This window comes from Halictus rubicundus, unplaced genomic scaffold, assembly GCF_050948215.1.
Source record: "Halictus rubicundus isolate RS-2024b unplaced genomic scaffold, iyHalRubi1_principal scaffold0022, whole genome shotgun sequence".
Classification (NCBI taxonomy): Eukaryota; Metazoa; Arthropoda; class Insecta; order Hymenoptera; family Halictidae; genus Halictus; species Halictus rubicundus.
In genome coordinates this window covers 1,486,220-1,508,738 of record NW_027488563.1, presented here as the reverse complement: position 1 = coordinate 1,508,738, position 22,519 = coordinate 1,486,220, and positions in this window count along the sequence as shown.

Sequence of the window (22,519 nt, the reverse complement as noted above, 5' to 3'; positions counted from 1 at the left end):
AAATTTCTAGAGTTTTGTCGACGGAGTAGTACATCCGTCCATTATTTGCTAATAACTCGGTAAATAATAGTAGTAGCGAGTTTGGTGTTATGATATATATTGTTAGAAACCGTCTATATTACAGTGATATCACGTCGAAAATCGTCTAGGACCGATACGGAAAAAGTTTCCTCTTAGCGGTGGGACTTAAAAATTTCTAGAGTTTTGTCGACGGAGTAGTACATCCGTCCATTATTTGCTAATAACTCTGTAAATAATAGTAGTAGCGAGTTTGGTGTTATGATATATATTGTTAGAAACCGTCTATATTACAGTGATATCACGTCGAAAATCGTCTAGGACCGATACGGAAAAAGTTTCCTCTTAGCGGTGGGACTTAAAAATTTCTAGAGTTTTGTCGACGGAGTAGTACATCCGTCCATTATTTGCTAATAACTCTGTAAATAATAGTAGTAGCGAGTTTGGTGTTATGATATATATTGTTAGAAACCGTCTATATTACAGTGATATCACGTCGAAAATCGTCTAGGACCGATACGGAAAAAGTTTCCTCTTAGCGGTGGGACTTAAAAATGTCCAGAGTTTTGTCGACGGAGTAGTACATCCGTCCATTATTTGCTAATAACTCGGTAAATAATAGTAGTAGCGAGTTTGGTGTTATGATATATATTGTTAGAAACCGTCTATATTACAGTGATATCACGTCGAAAATCGTCTAGGACCGATACGGAAAAAGTTTCCTCTTAGCGGTGGAACTTAAAAATTTCCAGAGTTTTGTCGACGGAGTAGTACATCCGTCCATTATTTGCTAATAACGCGGTAAATAATAGTAGTAGCGAGTTTGGTGTTATGATATATATTGTTAGAAACCGTCTATATTACAGTGATATCACGTCGAAAATCGTCTAGGACCGATACGGAAAAAGTTTCCTCTTAGCGGTGGGACTTAAAAATGTCCAGAGTTTTGTCGACGGAGTAGTACATCCGTCCATTATTTGCTAATAACTCGGTAAATAATAGTAGTAGCGAGTTTGGTGTTATGATATATATTGTTAGAAACCGTCTATATTACAGTGATATCACGTCGAAAATCGTCTAGGACCGATACGGAAAAAGTTTCCTCTTAGCGGTGGGACTTAAAAATGTCCAGAGTTTTGTCGACGGAGTAGTACATCCGTCCATTATTTGCTAATAACTCGGTAAATAATAGTAGTAGCGAGTTTGGTGTTATGATATATATTGTTAGAAACCGTCTATATTACAGTGATATCACGTCGAAAATCGTCTAGGACCGATACGGAAAAAGTTTCCTCTTAGCGGTGGGACTTAAAAATTTCCAGAGCTTTGTCGACGGAGTAGTACATCCGTCCATTAGTTGCTAATAACTCGGTAAATAATAGTAGTAGCGAGTTTGGTGTTATGATATATATTGTTAGAAACCGTCTATATTACAGTGATATCACGTCGAAAATCGTCTAGGACCGATACGGAAAAAGTTTCCTCTTAGCGGTGGGACTTAAAAATTTCCAGAGCTTTGTCGACGAAGTAGTACATCCGTCCATTAGTTGCTAATAACACGGTAAATAATAGTAGTAGCGAGTTTGGTGTTATGATGTATATTGTTAGAAACCTTCTATATTACAGTGATATCACGTCGAAAATCGTCTAGGACCGATGCGGAAAAAGTTTCCTCTTAGCGGTGGGACTTAAAAATTTCCAGAGTTTTGTCGACGGAGTAGTACATCCGTCCATTATTTGCTAATAACGCGGTAAATAATAGTAGTAGCGAGTTTGGTGTTATGATATATATTGTTAAAAACCGTCTATATTACAGTGATATCACGTCGAAAATCGTCTAGGACCGATACGGAAAAAGTTTCCTCTTAGCGGTGGGACTTAAAAATTTCCAGAGTTTTGTCGACGGAGTAGTACATCCGTCCATTATTTGCTAATAACTCGGTAAATAATAGTAGAAGCGAGTTTGGTGTTATGATATATATTGTTAGAAACCTTCTATATTACAGTGATATCACGTCGAAAATCGTCTAGGACCGATACGGAAAAAGTTTTCTCTTAACAGTGGGACTTAAAAATTTCTAGAGTTTTGTCGACGGAGTAGTACATCCGTCCATTATTTGCTAATAACTCGGTAAATAATAGTAGTAGCGAGTTTGGTGTTATGATATATATTGTTAGAAACCGTCTATATTACAGTGATATCACGTCGAAAATCGTCTAGGACCGATACGGAAAAAGTTTCCTCTTAGCGGTGGGACTTAAAAATTTCCAGAGCTTTGTCGACGGAGTAGTACATCCGTCCATTAGTTGCTAATAACACGGTAAATAATAGTAGTAGCGAGTTTGGTGTTATGATATATATTGTTAGAAACCGTCTATATTACAGTGATATCACGTCGAAAATCGTCTAGGACCGATACGGAAAAAGTTTCCTCTTAGCGGTGGGACTTAAAAATTTCCAGAGCTTTGTCGACGGAGTAGTACATCCGTCCATTAGTTGCTAATAACTCGGTAAATAATAGTAGTAGCGAGTTTGGTGTTATGATATATATTGTTAGAAACCGTCTATATTACAGTGATATCACGTCGAAAATCGTCTAGGACCGATACGGAAAAAGTTTCCTCTTAGCGGTGGGACTTAAAAATTTCCAGAGCTTTGTCGACGGAGTAGTACATCCGTCCATTAGTTGCTAATAACACGGTAAATAATAGTAGTAGCGAGTTTGGTGTTATGATATATATTGTTAGAAACCTTCTATATTACAGTGATATCACGTCGAAAATCGTCTAGGACCGATACGGAAAAAGTTTTCTCTTAGCGGTGGGACTTAAAAATTTCTAGACTTTTGTCGACGGAGTAGTACATCCGTCCATTATTTGCTAATAACTCGGTAAATAATAGTAGTAGCGAGTTTGGTGTTATGATATATATTGTTAGAAACCGTCAATATTACAGTGATATCACGTCGAAAATCGTCTAGGACCGATACGGAAAAAGTTTCCTCTTAGCGGTGGGACTTAAAAATGTCCAGAGTTTTGTCGACGGAGTAGTACATCCGTCCATTATTTGCTAATAACTCGGTAAATAATAGTAGTAGCGAGTTTGGTGTTATGATATATATTGTTAGAAACCGTCTATATTACAGTGATATCACGTCGAAAATCGTCTAGGACCGATACGGAAAAAGTTTCCTCTTAGCGGTGGGACTTAAAAATTTCCAGAGCTTTGTCGACGGAGTAGTACATCCGTCCATTAGTTGCTAATAACTCGGTAAATAATAGTAGTAGCGAGTTTGGTGTTATGATATATATTGTTAGAAACCGTCTATATTACAGTGATATCACGTCGAAAATCGTCTAGGACCGATACGGAAAAAGTTTCCTCTTAGCGGTGGGACTTAAAAATTTCCAGAGCTTTGTCGACGAAGTAGTACATCCGTCCATTAGTTGCTAATAACACGGTAAATAATAGTAGTAGCGAGTTTGGTGTTATGATATATATTGTTAGAAACCTTCTATATTACAGTGATATCACGTCGAAAATCGTCTAGGACCGGTACGGAAAAAGTTTTCTCTTAGCGGTGGGACTTAAAAATTTCTAGAGTTTTGTCGACGGAGTAGTACATCCGTCCATTATTTGCTAATAACTCGGTAAATAATAGTAGTAGCGAGTTTGGTGTTATGATATATATTGTTAGAAACCGTCTATATTACAGTGATATCACGTCGAAAATCGTCTAGGACCGATACGGAAAAAGTTTCCTCTTAGCGGTGGGACTTAAAAATTTCTAGAGTTTTGTCGACGGAGTAGTACATCCGTCCATTATTTGCTAATAACTCTGTAAATAATAGTAGTAGCGAGTTTGGTGTTATGATATATATTGTTAGAAACCGTCTATATTACAGTGATATCACGTCGAAAATCGTCTAGGACCGATACGGAAAAAGTTTCCTCTTAGCGGTGGGACTTAAAAATGTCCAGAGTTTTGTCGACGGAGTAGTACATCCGTCCATTATTTGCTAATAACTCGGTAAATAATAGTAGTAGCGAGTTTGGTGTTATGATATATATTGTTAGAAACCGTCTATATTACAGTGATATCACGTCGAAAATCGTCTAGGACCGATACGGAAAAAGTTTCCTCTTAGCGGTGGGACTTAAAAATTTCCAGAGTTTTGTCGACGGAGTAGTACATCCGTCCATTATTTGCTAATAACGCGGTAAATAATAGTAGTAGCGAGTTTGGTGTTATGATATATATTGTTAGAAACCGTCTATATTACAGTCATATCACGTCGAAAATCGTCTAGGACCGATACGGAAAAAGTTTCCTCTTAGCGGTGGGACTTAAAAATTTCCAGAGCTTTGTCGACGGAGTAGTACATCCGTCCATTAGTTGCTAATAACTCGGTAAATAATAGTAGTAGCGAGTTTGGTGTTATGATATATATTGTTAGAAACCGTCTATATTACAGTGATATCACGTCGAAAATCGTCTAGGACCGATACGGAAAAAGTTTCCTCTTAGCGGTGGGACTTAAAAATTTCCAGAGCTTTGTCGACGGAGTAGTACATCCGTCCATTATTTGCTAATAACTGGGTAAATAATAGTAGTAGCGAGTTTGGTGTTATGATATATGTTGTTAGAAACCGTCTATATTACAGTGATATCACGTCGAAAATCGTCTAGGACCGATACGGAAAAAGTTTCCTCTTAGCGGTGGGACTTAAAAATTTCCAGAGCTTTGTCGACGGAGTAGTACATCAGTCCATTATTTGCTAATAACTCGGTAAATAATAGTAGTAGCGAGTTTGGTGTTATGATATATATTGTTAGAAACCGTCTATATTACAGTGATATCACGTCGAAAATCGTCTAGGACCGATACGGAAAAAGTTTCCTCTTAGCGGTGGGACTTAAAAATTTCCAGAGCTTTGTCGACGGAGTAGTACATCCGTCCATTAGTTGCTAATAACACGGTAAATAATAGTAGTAGCGAGTTTGGTGTTATGATATATATTGTTAGAAACCTTCTATATTACAGTGATATCACGTCGAAAATCGTCTAGGACCGATACGGAAAAAGTTTTCTCTTAGCGGTGGGACTTAAAAATTTCTAGACTTTTGTCGACGGAGTAGTACATCCGTCCATTATTTGCTAATAACTCGGTAAATAATAGTAGTAGCGAGTTTGGTGTTATGATATATATTGTTAGAAACCGTCTATATTACAGTGATATCACGTCGAAAATCGTCTAGGACCGATACAGAAAAAGTTTCCTCTTAGCGGTGGGACTTAAAAATGTCCAGAGTTTTGTCGACGGAGTAGTACATCCGTCCATTATTTGCTAATAACTCGGTAAATAATAGTAGTAGCGAGTTTGGTGTTATGATATATATTGTTAGAAACCGTCTATATTACAGTGATATCACGTCGAAAATCGTCTAGGACCGATACGGAAAAAGTTTCCTCTTAGCGGTGGGACTTAAAAATTTCCAGAGCTTTGTCGACGGAGTAGTACATCCGTCCATTAGTTGCTAATAACTCGGTAAATAATAGTAGTAGCGAGTTTGGTGTTATGATATATATTGTTAGAAACCGTCTATATTACAGTGATATCACGTCGAAAATCGTCTAGGACCGATACGGAAAAAGTTTCCTCTTAGCGGTGGGACTTAAAAATTTCCAGAGCTTTGTCGACGAAGTAGTACATCCGTCCATTAGTTGCTAATAACACGGTAAATAATAGTAGTAGCGAGTTTGGTGTTATGATATATATTGTTAGAAACCTTCTATATTACAGTGATATCACGTCGAAAATCGTCTAGGACCGGTACGGAAAAAGTTTTCTCTTAGCGGTGGGACTTAAAAATTTCTAGAGTTTTGTCGACGGAGTAGTACATCCGTCCATTATTTGCTAATAACTCGGTAAATAATAGTAGTAGCGAGTTTGGTGTTATGATATATATTGTTAGAAACCGTCTACATTACAGTGATATCACGTCGAAAATCGTCTAGGACCGATACGGAAAAAGTTTCCTCTTAGCGGTGGGACTTAAAAATTTCTAGAGTTTTGTCGACGGAGTAGTACATCCGTCCATTATTTGCTAATAACTCTGTAAATAATAGTAGTAGCGAGTTTGGTGTTATGATATATATTGTTAGAAACTGTCTATATTACAGTGATATCACGTCGAAAATCGTCTAGGACCGATACGGAAAAAGTTTCCTCTTAGCGGTGGGACTTAACAATGTCCAGAGTTTTGTCGACGGAGTAGTACATCCGTCCATTATTTGCTAATAACTCGGTAAATAATAGTAGTAGCGAGTTTGGTGTTATGATATATATTGTTAGAAACCGTCTATATTACAGTGATATCACGTCGAAAATCGTCTAGGACCGATACGGAAAAAGTTTCCTCTTAGCGGTGGGACTTAAAAATTTCCAGAGTTTTGTCGACGGAGTAGTACATCCGTCCATTATTTGCTAATAACGCGGTAAATAATAGTAGTAGCGAGTTTGGTGTTATGATATATGTTGTTAGAAACCGTCTATATTACAGTGATATCACGTCGAAAATCGTCTAGGACCGATACGGAAAAAGTTTCCTCTTAGCGGTGGGACTTAAAAATTTCCAGAGCTTTGTCGACGGAGTAGTACATCAGTCCATTATTTGCTAATAACTCGGTAAATAATAGTAGTAGCGAGTTTGGTGTTATGATATATATTGTTAGAAACCGTCTATATTACAGTGATATCACGTCGAAAATCGTCTACGACCGATACGGAAAAAGTTTCCTCTTAGCGGTGGGACTTAAAAATTTCCAGAGTTTTGTCGACGGAGTAGTACATCCGTCCATTATTTGCTAATAACTCGGTAAATAATAGTAGTAGCGAGTTTGGTGTTATGATATATATTGTTAGAAACCGTCTATATTACAGTGATATCACGTCGAAAATCGTCTAGGACCGATACGGAAAAAGTTTCCTCTTAGCGGTTTGACTTAAAAATTTCCAGAGTTTTGTCGACGGAGTAGTACATCCGTCCATTATTTGCTAATAACGCGGTAAATAATAGTAGTAGCGAGTTTGGTGTTATGATATATATTGTTAGAAACCGTCTATATTACAGTGATATCACGTCGAAAATCGTCTAGGACCGATACGGAAAAAGTTTCCTCTTAGCGGTGGGACTTAAAAATTTCCAGAGTTTTGTCGACGGAGTAGTACATCCGTCCATTATTTGCTAATAACTCGGTAAATAATAGTAGTAGCGAGTTTGGTGTTATGATATATATTGTTAGAAACCGTCTATATTACAGTGATATCACGTCGAAAATCGTCTAGGACCGATACGGAAAAAGTTTCCTCTTAGCGGTGGGACTTAAAAATTTCCAGAGTTTTGTCGACGGAGTAGTACATCAGTCCATTATTTGCTAATAACTCGGTAAATAATAGTAGTAGCGAGTTTGGTGTTATGATATATATTGTTAGAAACCGTCTATATTACAGTGATATCACGTCGAAAATCGTCTAGGACCGATACGGAAAAAGTTTCCTCTTAGCGGTGGGACTTAAAAATTTCCAGAGTTTTGTCGACGGAGTAGTACATCCGTCCATTATTTGCTAATAACTCGGTAAATAATAGTAGTAGCGAGTTTGGTGTTATGATATATATTGTTAGAAACCGTCTATATTACAGTGATATCACGTCGAAAATCGTCTAGGACCGATACGGAAAAAGTTTCCGCTTAGCGGTGGGACTTAAAAATTTCCAGAGCTTTGTCGACGGAGTAGTACATCAGTCCATTATTTGCTAATAACTCGGTAAATAATAGTAGTAGCGAGTTTGGTGTTATGATATATATTGTTAGAAACCGTCTATATTACAGTGATATCACGTCGAAAATCGTCTAGGACCGATACGGAAAAAGTTTCCTCTTAGCGGTGGGACTTAAAAATTTCCAGAGTTTTGTCGACGGAGTAGTACATCCGTCCATTATTTGCTAATAACTCGGTAAATAATAGTAGTAGCGAGTTTGGTGTTATGATATATATTGTTAGAAACTGTCTATATTACAGTGATATCACGTCGAAAATCGTCTAGGACCGATACGGAAAAAGTTTCCGCTTAGCGGTGGGACTTAAAAATTTCCAGAGCTTTGTCGACGGAGTAGTACATCAGTCCATTATTTGCTAATAACTCGGTAAATAATAGTAGTAGCGAGTTTGGTGTTATGATATATATTGTTAGAAACCGTCTATATTACAGTGATATCACGTCGAAAATCGTCTAGGACCGATACGGAAAAAGTTTCCTCTTAGCGGTGGGACTTAAAAATTTCCAGAGTTTTGTCGACGGAGTAGTACATCCGTCCATTATTTGCTAATAACTCGGTAAATAATAGTAGTAGCGAGTTTGGTGTTATGATATATATTGTTAGAAACCGTCTATATTACAGTGATATCACGTCGAAAATTGTCTAGGACCGATACGGAAAAAGTTTTCTCTTAGCGGTGGGACTTAAAAATTTCTAGAGTTTTGTCGACGGAGTAGTACATCCGTCCATTAGTTGCTAATAACACGGTAAATAATAGTAGTAGCGAGTTTGGTGTTATGATATATATTGTTAAAAACCGTCTATATTACAGTGATATCACGTCGAAAATCGTCTAGGACCGATACGGAAAAAGTTTCCTCTTAGCGGTGGGACTTAAAAATTTCCAGAGTTTTGTCGACGGAGTAGTACATCCGTCCATTATTTGCTAATAACTCGGTAAATAATAGTAGTAGCGAGTTTGTTGTTATGATATATATTGTTAGAAACCGTCTATATTACAGTGATATCACGTCGAAAATTGTCTAGGACCGATACGGAAAAAGTTTTCTCTTAGCGGTGGGACTTAAAAATTTCTAGAGTTTTGTCGACGGAGTAGTACATTCGTCCATTATTTGCTAATAACTCGGTAAATAATAGTAGTAGCGAGTTTGGTGTTATGATATATATTGTTAGAAACCGTCTATATTACAGTGATATCACGTCGAAAATCGTCTAGGACCGATACGGAAAAAGTTTCCTCTTAGCGGTGGGACTTAAAAATTTCCAGAGCTTTGTCGACAGAGTAGTACATCCGTCCATTAGTTGCTAATAACTCGGTAAATAATAGTAGTAGCGAGTTTGGTGTTATGATATATATTGTTAGAAACCTTCTATATTACAGTGATATCACGTCGAAAATCGTCTAGGACCGATACGGAAAAAGTTTTCTCTTAGCGGTGGGACTTAAAAATTTCTAGAGTTTTGTCGACGGAGTAGTACATCCGTCCATTATTTGCTAATAACTCGGTAAATAATAGTAGTAGCGAGTTTGGTGTTATGATATATATTGTTAGAAACCGTCTATATTACAGTGATATCACGTCGAAAATCGTCTAGGACCGATACGGAAAAAGTTTCCTCTTAGCGGTGGGACTTAAAAATTTCCAGAGTTTTGTCGACGGAGTAGTACATCCGTCCATTATTTGCTAATAACTCGGTAAATAATAGTAGTAGCGAGTTTGGTGTTATGATATATATTGTTAGAAACTGTCTATATTACAGTGATATCACGTCGAAAATCGTCTAGGACCGATACGGAAAAAGTTTCCGCTTAGCGGTGGGACTTAAAAATTTCCAGAGCTTTGTCGACGGAGTAGTACATCAGTCCATTATTTGCTAATAACTCGGTAAATAATAGTAGTAGCGAGTTTGGTGTTATGATATATATTGTTAGAAACCGTCTATATTACAGTGATATCACGTCGAAAATCGTCTAGGACCGATACGGAAAAAGTTTCCTCTTAGCGGTGGGACTTAAAAATTTCCAGAGTTTTGTCGACGGAGTAGTACATCCGTCCATTATTTGCTAATAACTCGGTAAATAATAGTAGTAGCGAGTTTGGTGTTATGATATATATTGTTAGAAACCGTCTATATTACAGTGATATCACGTCGAAAATTGTCTAGGACCGATACGGAAAAAGTTTTCTCTTAGCGGTGGGACTTAAAAATTTCTAGAGTTTTGTCGACGGAGTAGTACATCCGTCCATTAGTTGCTAATAACACGGTAAATAATAGTAGTAGCGAGTTTGGTGTTATGATATATATTGTTAAAAACCGTCTATATTACAGTGATATCACGTCGAAAATCGTCTAGGACCGATACGGAAAAAGTTTCCTCTTAGCGGTGGGACTTAAAAATTTCCAGAGTTTTGTCGACGGAGTAGTACATCCGTCCATTATTTGCTAATAACTCGGTAAATAATAGTAGTAGCGAGTTTGTTGTTATGATATATATTGTTAGAAACCGTCTATATTACAGTGATATCACGTCGAAAATTGTCTAGGACCGATACGGAAAAAGTTTTCTCTTAGCGGTGGGACTTAAAAATTTCTAGAGTTTTGTCGACGGAGTAGTACATCCGTCCATTATTTGCTAATAACTCGGTAAATAATAGTAGTAGCGAGTTTGGTGTTATGATATATATTGTTAGAAACCGTCTATATTACAGTGATATCACGTCGAAAATCGTCTAGGACCGATACGGAAAAAGTTTCCTCTTAGCGGTGGGACTTAAAAATTTCCAGAGCTTTGTCGACAGAGTAGTACATCCGTCCATTAGTTGCTAATAACTCGGTAAATAATAGTAGTAGCGAGTTTGGTGTTATGATATATATTGTTAGAAACCTTCTATATTACAGTGATATCACGTCGAAAATCGTCTAGGACCGATACGGAAAAAGTTTTCTCTTAGCGGTGGGACTTAAAAATTTCTAGAGTTTTGTCGACGGAGTAGTACATCCGTCCATTATTTGCTAATAACTCGGTAAATAATAGTAGTAGCGAGTTTGGTGTTATGATATATATTGTTAGAAACCGTCTATATTACAGTGATATCACGTCGAAAATCGTCTAGGACCGATACGGAAAAAGTTTCCTCTTAGCGGTGGGACTTAAAAATTTCCAGAGTTTTGTCGACGGAGTAGTACATCCGTCCATTATTTGCTAATAACTCGGTAAATAATAGTAGTAGCGAGTTTGGTGTTATGATATATATTGTTAGAAACCGTCTATATTACAGTGATATCACGTCGAAAATCGTCTAGGACCGATACGGAAAAAGTTTCCTCTTAGCGGTGGGACTTAAAAATTTCCAGAGTTTTGTCGACGGAGTAGTACATCCGTCCATTATTTGCTAATAACGCGGTAAATAATAGTAGTAGCGAGTTTGGTGTTATGATATATATTGTTAGAAACCGTCTATATTACAGTGATATCACGTCGAAAATTGTCAAGGACCGATACGGAAAAAGTTTTCTCTTAGCGGTGGGACTTAAAAATTTCTAGAGTTTTGTCGACGGAGTAGTACATCCGTCCATTATTTGCTAATAACTCGGTAAATAATAGTAGTAGCGAGTTTGGTGTTATGATATATATTGTTAGAAACCGTCTATATTACAGTGATATCACGTCGAAAATCGTCTAGGACCGATACGGAAAAAGTTTCCTCTTAGCGGTGGGACTTAAAAATTTCCAGAGCTTTGTCGACGGAGTAGTACATCCGTCCATTAGTTGCTAATAACTCGGTAAATAGTAGTAGTAGCGAGTTTGGTGTTATGATATATACTGTTAGAAACCTGCTATATTACAGTGATATCACGTCGAAAATCGTCTAGGACCGATACGGAAAAAGTTTTCTCTTAGCGGTGGGACTTAAAAATTTCTAGAGTTTTGTCGACGGAGTAGTACATCCGTCCATTATTTGCTAATAACTCGGTAAATAATAGTAGTAGCGAGTTTGGTGTTATGATATATATTGTTAGAAACCGTCTATATTACAGTGATATCACGTCGAAAATCGTCTAGGACCGATACGGAAAAAGTTTCCTCTTAGCGGTGGGACTTAGAAAAATTTTCGTCCAACGTCCGACGGAGTAGTACATCAGTCCATTATTTGCTAATAACTCGGTAAATAATAGTAGTAGCGAGTTTGGTGTTATGATATATATTGTTAGAAACCGTCTATATTACAGTGATATCACGTCGAAAATTGTCTAGGACCGATACGGAAAAAGTTTTCTCTTAGCGGTGGGACTTAAAAATTTCTAGAGTTTTGTCGACGGAGTAGTACATCCGTCCATTATTTGCTAATAACTCGGTAAATAATAGTAGTAGCGAGTTTGGTGTTATGATATATATTGTTAGAAACCGTCTATATTACAGTGATATCACGTCGAAAATCGTCTAGGACCGATACGGAAAAAGTTTCCTCTTAGCGGTGGGCCTTAGAAAAATTTTCGTCCAACGTCCGACGGAGTAGTACATCAGTCCATTATTTGCTAATAACTCGGTAAATAATAGTAGTAGCGAGTTTGGTGTTATGATATATATTGTTAGAAACCGTCTATATTACAGTGATATCACGTCGAAAATCGTCTAGGACGGATACGGAAAAAGTTTCCTCTTAGCGGTGGGACTTAAAAATTTCCAGATTTTTGTCGACGGAGTAGTACATCCGTCCATTATTTGCTAATAACGCGGTAAATAATAGTAGTAGCGAGTTTGGTGTTATGATATATATTGTTAGAAACCGTCTATATTACAGTGGTATCACGTCGAAAATCGTCTAGGACCGATACGGAAAAAGTTTCCTCTTAGCGGTGGGACTTAAAAATTTCCAGAGTTTTGTCGACGGAGTAGTACATCAGTCCATTATTTGCTAATAACTCGGTAAATAATAGTAGTAGCGAGTTTGGTGTTATGATATATATTGTTAGAAACCGTCTATATTACAGTGATATCACGTCGAAAATCGTCTAGGACCGATACGGAAAAAGTTTCCTCTTAGCGGTGGGACTTAAAAATTTCTAGAGTTTTGTCGACGGAGTAGTACATCCGTCCATTATTTGCTAATAACTCGGTAAATAATAGTAGTAGCGAGTTTGGTGTTATGATATATATTGTTAGAAACCGTCTATATTACAGTGATATCACGTCGAAAATCGTCTAGCACCGATACGGAAAAAGTTTCCTCTTAGCGGTGGGACTTAAAAATTTCCAGAGCTTTGTCGACGGAGTAGTACATCCGTCCATTAGTTGCTAATAACTCGGTAAATAATAGTAGTAGCGAGTTTGGTGTTATGATATATATTGTTAGAAACCGTCTATATTACAGTGATATCACGTCGAAAATCGTCTAGGACCGATACGGAAAAAGTTTCCTCTTAGCGGTGGGACTTAAAAATTTCCAGAGTTTTGTCGACGGAGTAGTACATCCGTCCATTATTTGCTAATAACTCGGTAAATAATAGTAGTAGCGAGTTTGGTGTTATGATATATATTGTTAGAAACCGTCTATATTACAGTGATATCACGTCGAAAATCGTCTAGGACCGATACGGAAAAAGTTTCCTCTTAGCGGTTTGACTTAAAAATTTCCAGAGTTTTGTCGACGGAGTAGTACATCCGTCCATTATTTGCTAATAACGCGGTAAATAATAGTAGTAGCGAGTTTGGTGTTATGATATATATTGTTAGAAACCGTCTATATTACAGTGATATCACGTCGAAAATCGTCTAGGACCGATACGGAAAAAGTTTCCTCTTAGCGGTGGGACTTAAAAATTTCCAGAGTTTTGTCGACGGAGTAGTACATCCGTCCATTATTTGCTAATAACGCGGTAAATAATAGTAGTAGCGAGTTTGGTGTTATGATATATATTGTTAGAAACCGTCTATATTACAGTGATATCACGTCGAAAATCGTCTAGGACCGATACGGAAAAAGTTTTCTCTTAGCGGTGGGACTTAAAAATTTCTAGAGTTTTGTCGACGGAGTAGTACATCCGTCCATTATTTGCTAATAACTCGGTAAATAATAGTAGTAGCGAGTTTGGTGTTATGATATATATTGTTAGAAACCGTCTATATTACAGTGATATCACGTCGAAAATCGTCTAGGACCGATAAGGAAAAAGTTTCCTCTTAGCGGTGGGGCTTAAAAATTTCCAGAGCTTTGTCGACGGAGTAGTACATCCGTCCATTAGTTGCTAATAACTCGGTAAATAATAGTAGTAGCGAGTTTGGTTTTATGATATATATTGTTAGAAACCGTCTATATTACAGTGATATCACGTCGAAAATCGTCTAGGACCGATACGGAAAAAGTTTCCTCTTAGCGGTGGGACTTAAAAATTTCCAGAGTTTTGTCGACGGAGTAGTACATCCGTCCATTATTTGCTAATAACTCGGTAAATAATAGTAGTAGCGAGTTTGGTGTTATGATATATATTGTTAGAAACCTTCTATATTACAGTGATATCACGTCGAAAATCGTCTAGGACCGATACGGAAAAAGTTTTCTCTTAGCGGTGGGACTTAAAAATTTCTAGAGTTTTGTCGACGGAGTAGTACATCCGTCCATTATTTGCTAATAACTCGGTAAATAATAGTAGTAGCGAGTTTGGTGTTATGATATATATTGTTAGAAACCGTCTATATTACAGTGATATCACGTCGAAAATCGTCTAGGACCGATACGGAAAAAGTTTCCTCTTAGCGGTGGGACTTAAAAATTTCCAGAGTTTTGTCGACGGAGTAGTACATCCGTCCATTATTTGCTAATAACGCGGTAAATAATAGTAGTAGCGAGTTTGGTGTTATGATATATATTGTTAGAAACCGTCTATATTACAGTGATATCACGTCGAAAATCGTCTAGGACCGATACGGAAAAAGTTTTCTCTTAGCGGTGGGACTTAAAAATTTCTAGAGTTTTGTCGACGGAGTAGTACATCCGTCCATTATTTGCTAATAACTCGGTAAATAATAGTAGTAGCGAGTTTGGTGTTATGATATATATTGTTAGAAACCGTCTATATTACAGTGATATCACGTCGAAAATCGTCTAGGACCGATAAGGAAAAAGTTTCCTCTTAGCGGTGGGGCTTAAAAATTTCCAGAGCTTTGTCGACGGAGTAGTACATCCGTCCATTAGTTGCTAATAACTCGGTAAATAATAGTAGTAGCGAGTTTGGTTTTATGATATATATTGTTAGAAACCGTCTATATTACAGTGATATCACGTCGAAAATCGTCTAGGACCGATACGGAAAAAGTTTCCTCTTAGCGGTGGGACTTAAAAATTTCCAGAGTTTTGTCGACGGAGTAGTACATCCGTCCATTATTTGCTAATAACTCGGTAAATAATAGTAGTAGCGAGTTTGGTGTTATGATATATATTGTTAGAAACCTTCTATATTACAGTGATATCACGTCGAAAATCGTCTAGGACCGATACGGAAAAAGTTTTCTCTTAGCGGTGGGACTTAAAAATTTCTAGAGTTTTGTCGACGGAGTAGTACATCCGTCCATTATTTGCTAATAACTCGGTAAATAATAGTAGTAGCGAGTTTGGTGTTATGATATATATTGTTAGAAACCTTCTATATTACAGTGATATCACGTCGAAAATCGTCTAGGACCGATACGGAAAAAGTTTTCTCTTAGCGGTGGGACTTAAAAATTTCTAGAGTTTTGTCGACGGAGTAGTACATCCGTCCATTATTTGCTAATAACTCGGTAAATAATAGTAGTAGCGAGTTTGGTGTTATGATATATATTGTTAGAAACCGTCTATATTACAGTGATATCACGTCGAAAATCGTCTAGGACCGATACGGAAAAAGTTTCCTCTTAGCGGTGGGACTTAAAAATTTCCAGAGTTTTGTCGACGGAGTAGTACATCCGTCCATTATTTGCTAATAACTCGGTAAATAATAGTAGTAGCGAGTTTGGTGTTATGATATATATTGTTAGAAACCTTCTATATTACAGTGATATCACGTCGAAAATCGTCTAGGACCGATACGGAAAAAGTTTTCTCTTAGCGGTGGGACTTAAAAATTTCTAGAGTTTTGTCGACGGAGTAGTACATCCGTCCATTATTTGCTAATAACTCGGTAAATAATAGTAGTAGCGAGTTTGGTGTTATGATATATATTGTTAGAAACCGTCTATATTACAGTGATATCACGTCGAAAATCGTCTAGGACCGATACGGAAAAAGTTTCCTCTTAGCGGTGGGACTTAAAAATTTCCAGAGTTTTGTCGACGGAGTAGTACATCCGTCCATTATTTGCTAATAACTCGGTAAATAATAGTAGTAGCGAGTTTGGTGTTATGATATATATTGTTAGAAACCGTCTATATTACAGTGATATCACGTCGAAAATCGTCTAGGACCGATACGGAAAAAGTTTTCTCTTAGCGGTGGGACTTAAAAATTTCTAGAGTTTTGTCGACGGAGTAGTACATCCGTCCATTATTTGCTAATAACTCGGTAAATAATAGTAGTAGCGAGTTTGGTGTTATGATATATATTGTTAGAAACCGTCTATATTACAGTGATATCACGTCGAAAATCGTCTAGGACCGATACGGAAAAAGTTTCCTCTTAGCGGTGGGACTTAAAAATTTCCAGAGTTTTGTCGACGGAGTAGTACATCCGTCCATTATTTGCTAATAACTCGGTAAATAATAGTAGTAGCGAGTTTGGTGTTATGATATATATTGTTAGAAACCTTCTATATTACAGTGATATCACGTCGAAAATCGTCTAGGACCGATACGGAAAAAGTTTCAGCTTAGCGGTGGGACTTAAAAATTTCCAGAGTTTTGTCGACGGAGTAGTACATCCGTCCATTATTTGCTAATAACTCGGTAAATAATAGTAGTAGCGAGTTTGGTGTTATGATATATATTGTTAGAAACCGTCTATATTACAGTGATATCACGTCGAAAATCGTCTAGGACCGATACGGAAAAAGTTTCCTCTTAGCGGTGGGACTTAAAAATTTCCAGAGTTTTGTCGACGGAGTAGTACATCCGTCCATTATTTGCTAATAACTCGGTAAATAATAGTAGTAGCGAGTTTGGTGTTATGATATATATTGTTAGAAACCGTCTATATTACAGTGATATCACGTCGAAAATCGTCTAGGACCGATACGGAAAAAGTTTCCTCTTAGCGGTGGGACTTAAAAATTTCCAGAGTTTTGTCGACGGAGTAGTACATCCGTCCATTATTTGCTAATAACTCGGTAAATAATAGTAGTAGCGAGTTTGGTGTTATGATATATATTGTTAGAAACCGTCTATATTACAGTGATATCACGTCGAAAATCGTCTAGGACCGATACGGAAAAAGTTTCCTCTTAGCGGTGGGACTTAAAAATTTCCAGAGTTTTGTCGACGGAGTAGTACATCCGTCCATTATTTGCTAATAACTCGGTAAATAATAGTAGTAGCGAGTTTGGTGTTATGATATGTATTGTTAGAAACCGTCTATATTACAGTGATATCACGTCGAAAATCGTCTAGGACCGATACGGAAAAAGTTTCCTCTTAGCGGTGGGACTTAAAAATTTCCAGAGCTTTGTCGACGGAGTAGTACATCAGTCCATTATTTGCTAATAACTCGGTAAATAATAGTAGTAGCGAGTTTGGTGTTATGATATATATTGTTAGAAACCGTCTATATTACAGTGATATCACGTCGAAAATCGTCTAGGACCGATACGGAAAAAGTTTCCGCTTAGCGGTGGGACTTAAAAATTTCCAGAGCTTTGTCGACGGAGTAGTACATCAGTCCATTATTTGCTAATAACTCGGTAAATAATAGTAGTAGCGAGTTTGGTGTTATGATATATATTGTTAGAAACCGTCTATATTACAGTGATATCACGTCGAAAATCGTCTAGGACCGATACGGAAAAAGTTTCCTCTTAGCGGTGGGACTTAAAAATTTCCAGAGTTTTGTCGACGGAGTAGTACATCCGTCCATTATTTGCTAATAACTCGGTAAATAATAGTAGTAGCGAGTTTGGTGTTATGATATATATTGTTAGAAACCTTCTATATTACAGTGATATCACGTCGAAAATCGTCTAGGACCGATACGGAAAAAGTTTCAGCTTAGCGGTGGGACTTAAAAATTTCCAGAGTTTTGTCGACGGAGTAGTACATCCGTCCATTATTTGCTAATAACTCGGTAAATAATAGTAGTAGCGAGTTTGGTGTTATGATATATATTGTTAGAAACCGTCTATATTACAGTGATATCACGTCGAAAATCGTCTAGGACCGATACGGAAAAAGTTTCCTCTTAGCGGTGGGACTTAAAAATTTCCAGAGTTTTGTCGACGGAGTAGTACATCCGTCCATTATTTGCTAATAACTCGGTAAATAATAGTAGTAGCGAGTTTGGTGTTATGATATATATTGTTAGAAACCGTCTATATTACAGTGATATCACGTCGAAAATCGTCTAGGACCGATACGGAAAAAGTTTCCTCTTAGCGGTGGGACTTAAAAATTTCCAGAGTTTTGTCGACGGAGTAGTACATCCGTCCATTATTTGCTAATAACTCGGTAAATAATAGTAGTAGCGAGTTTGGTGTTATGATATATATTGTTAGAAACCGTCTATATTACAGTGATATCACGTCGAAAATCGTCTAGGACCGATACGGAAAAAGTTTCCTCTTAGCGGTGGGACTTAAAAATTTCCAGAGCTTTGTGGACGGAGTAGTACATCCGTCCATTAGTTGCTAATAACTCGGTAAATAATAGTAGTAGCGAGTTTGGTGTTATGATATATATTGTTAGAAACCTTCTATATTACAGTGATATCACGTCGAAAATCGTCTAGGACCGATACGGAAAAAGTTTTCTCTTAGCGGTGGGACTTAAAAATTTCCAGAGCTTTGTCGACGGAGTAGTACATCAGTCCATTATTTGCTAATAACTCGGTAAATAATAGTAGTAGCGAGTTTGGTGTTATGATATATATTGTTAGAAACCGTCTATATTACAGTGATATCACGTCGAAAATCGTCTAGGACCGATACGGAAAAAGTTTTCTCTTAGCGGTGGGACTTAAAAATTTCTAGAGTTTTGTCGACGGAGTAGTACATCCGTCCATTATTTGCTAATAACTCGGTAAATAATAGTAGTAGCGAGTTTGGTGTTATGATATATATTGTTAGAAACCGTCTATATTACAGTGATATCACGTCGAAAATCGTCTAGGACCGATACGGAAAAAGTTTCCTCTTAGCGGTGGGACTTAAAAATTTCCAGAGTTTTGTCGACGGAGTAGTACATCCGTCCATTATTTGCTAATAACTCGGTAAATAATAGTAGTAGCGAGTTTGGTGTTATGATATGTATTGTTAGAAACCGTCTATATTACAGTGATATCACGTCGAAAATCGTCTAGGACCGATACGGAAAAAGTTTCCTCTTAGCGGTGGGACTTAAAAATTTCCAGAGCTTTGTCGACGGAGTAGTACATCAGTCCATTATTTGCTAATAACTCGGTAAATAATAGTAGTAGCGAGTTTGGTGTTATGATATATATTGTTAGAAACCGTCTATATTACAGTGATATCACGTCGAAAATCGTCTAGGACCGATACGGAAAAAGTTTCCGCTTAGCGGTGGGACTTAAAAATTTCCAGAGTTTTGTCGACGGAGTAGTACATCAGTCCATTATTTGCTAATAACTCGGTAAATAATAGTAGTAGCGAGTTTGGTGTTATGATATATATTGTTAGAAACCGTCTATATTACAGTGATATCACGTCGAAAATCGTCTAGGACCGATACGGAAAAAGTTTCCTCTTAGCGGTGGGACTTAAAAATTTCCAGAGTTTTGTCGACGGAGTAGTACATCCGTCCATTATTTGCTAATAACTCGGTAAATAATAGTAGTAGCGAGTTTGGTGTTATGATATATATTGTTAGAAACCGTCTATATTACAGTGATATCACGTCGAAAATCGTCTAGGACCGATACGGAAAAAGTTTTCTCTTAGCGGTGGGACTTAAAAATTTCTAGAGTTTTGTCGACGGAGTAGTACATCCGTCCATTATTTGCTAATAACTCGGTAAATAATAGTAGTAGCGAGTTTGGTGTTATGATATATATTGTTAGAAACCGTCTATATTACAGTGATATCACGTCGAAAATCGTCTAGGACCGATACGGAAAAAGTTTCCTCTTAGCGGTGGGACTTAAAAATTTCCAGAGTTTTGTCGACGGAGTAGTACATCCGTCCATTATATGCTAATAACTCGGTAAATAATAGTAGTAGCGAGTTTGGTGTTATGATATATATTGTTAGAAACCTTCTATATTACAGTGATATCACGTCGAAAATCGTCTAGGACCGATACGGAAAAAGTTTCCGCTTAGCGGTGGGACTTAAAAATTTCCAGAGTTTTGTCGACGGAGTAGTACATCCGTCCATTATTTGCTAATAACTCGGTAAATAATAGTAGTAGCGAGTTTGGTGTTATGATATATATTGTTAGAAACCGTCTATATTACAGTGATATCACGTCGAAAATCGTCTAGGACCGATACGGAAAAAGTTTCCTCTTAGCGGTGGGACTTAAAAATTTCCAGAGTTTTGTCGACGGAGTAGTACATCCGTCCATTATTTGCTAATAACTCGGTAAATAATAGTAGTAGCGAGTTTGGTGTTATGATATATATTGTTAGAAACCGTCTATATTACAGTGATATCACGTCGAAAATCGTCTAGGACCGATACGGAAAAAGTTTCCTCTTAGCGGTGGGACTTAAAAATTTCCAGAGCTTTGTCGACGGAGTAGTACATCCGTCCATTAGTTGCTAATAACTCGGTAAATAATAGTAGTAGCGAGTTTGGTGTTATGATATATATTGTTAGAAACCTTCTATATTACAGTGATATCACGTCGAAAATCGTCTAGGACCGATACGGAAAAAGTTTTCTCTTAGCGGTGGGACTTAAAAATTTCTAGAGTTTTGTCGACGGAGTAGTACATCCGTCCATTATTTGCTAATAACTCGGTAAATAATAGTAGTAGCGAGTTTGGTGTTATGATATGTATTGTTAGAAACCGTCTATATTACAGTGATATCACGTCGAAAATCGTCTAGGACCGATACGGAAAAAGTTTCCTCTTAGCGGTGGGACTTAAAAATTTCCAGAGTTTTGTCGACGGAGTAGTACATCCGTCCATTATTTGCTAATAACTCGGTAAATAATAGTAGTAGCGAGTTTGGTGTTATGATATATATTGTTAGAAACCGTCTATATTACAGTGATATCACGTCGAAAATCGTCTAGGACCGATACGGAAAAAGTTTCCTCTTAGCGGTGGGACTTAAAAATTTCCAGAGCTTTGTCGACGGAGTAGTACATCCGTCCATTAGTTGCTAATAACTCGGTAAATAATAGTAGTAGCGAGTTTGGTGTTATGATATATATTGTTAGAAACCTTCTATATTACAGTGATATCACGTCGAAAATCGTCTAGGACCGATACGGAAAAAGTTTTCTCTTAGCGGTGGGACTTAAAAATTTCTAGAGTTTTGTCGACGGAGTAGTACATCCGTCCATTATTTGCTAATAACTCGGTAAATAATAGTAGTAGCGAGTTTGGTGTTATGATATGTATTGTTAGAAACCGTCTATATTACAGTGATATCACGTCGAAAATCGTCTAGGACCGATACGGAAAAAGTTTCCTCTTAGCGGTGGGACTTAAAAATTTCCAGAGCTTTGTCGACGGAGTAGTACATCAGTCCATTATTTGCTAATAACTCGGTAAATAATAGTAGTAGCGAGTTTGGTGTTATGATATATATTGTTAGAAACCGTCTATATTACAGTGATATCACGTCGAAAATCGTCTAGGACCGATACGGAAAAAGTTTCCGCTTAGCGGTGGGACTTAAAAATTTCCAGAGCTTTGTCGACGGAGTAGTACATCAGTCCATTATTTGCTAATAACTCGGTAAATAATAGTAGTAGCGAGTTTGGTGTTATGATATATATTGTTAGAAACCGTCTATATTACAATGATATCACGTCGAAAATCGTCTAGGACCGATACGGAAAAAGTTTCCTCTTAGCGGTGGGACTTAAAAATTTCCAGAGTTTTGTCGACGGAGTAGTACATCCGTCCATTATTTGCTAATAACTCGGTAAATAATAGTAGTAGCGAGTTTGGTGTTATGATATATATTGTTAGAAACCGTCTATATTACAGTGATATCACGTCGAAAATCGTCTAGGACCGATACGGAAAAAGTTTTCTCTTAGCGGTGGGACTTAAAAATTTCTAGAGTTTTGTCGACGGAGTAGTACATCCGTCCATTATTTGCTAATAACTCGGTAAATAATAGTAGTAGCGAGTTTGGTGTTATGATATATATTGTTAGAAACCGTCTATATTACAGTGATATCACGTCGAAAATCGTCTAGGACCGATACGGAAAAAGTTTCCTCTTAGCGGTGGGACTTAAAAATTTCCAGAGTTTTGTCGACGGAATAGTACATCCGTCCATTATATGCTAATAACTCGGTAAATAATAGTAGTAGCGAGTTTGGTCTTATGATA